This window comes from Danio aesculapii, chromosome 10, assembly GCF_903798145.1.
Source record: "Danio aesculapii chromosome 10, fDanAes4.1, whole genome shotgun sequence".
Taxonomy (NCBI): Eukaryota; Metazoa; Chordata; class Actinopteri; order Cypriniformes; family Danionidae; genus Danio; species Danio aesculapii.
In genome coordinates, this window is record NC_079444.1 from 16,661,148 (window position 1) to 16,661,571 (window position 424).

Consider the following 424-nt stretch of genomic DNA (forward strand, 5'->3'; position numbering starts at 1 on the left):
ACGTAGCATAGTTTGAATTTGAACAATTTAAAGTCTCTTTAAAGTCTCAAAGGAATGCGGATTTGTTTTTAAAAACAAATTGTATCATCGAAATTACCCTGGATATTACATTGTATCCTTTGGCTTATGTCATATTGTGATATTATCCACTGTACATAGTTTGTAATCATTCAAAGAGCTGAAATGAACCAACACTGCTGTGTATTTTAAAACAAAAACAAATGAAGGGTGTGTACGGACAGCCTCAGCAAACTTGAACCTTCAAAACAACCGTCTGTTTGTGTTTGTCAGCGGTTTGCGCGCGTCTTGGGGAGTTGATGGACATCGCTTTGACCAATAAGATCACTCGGAGATTTCAATTTGTTGCTTCTTGTCTCTGATTGGTTAGTCCTACGTTGTGGGCGAAACCGCATTTTCCGGTTTT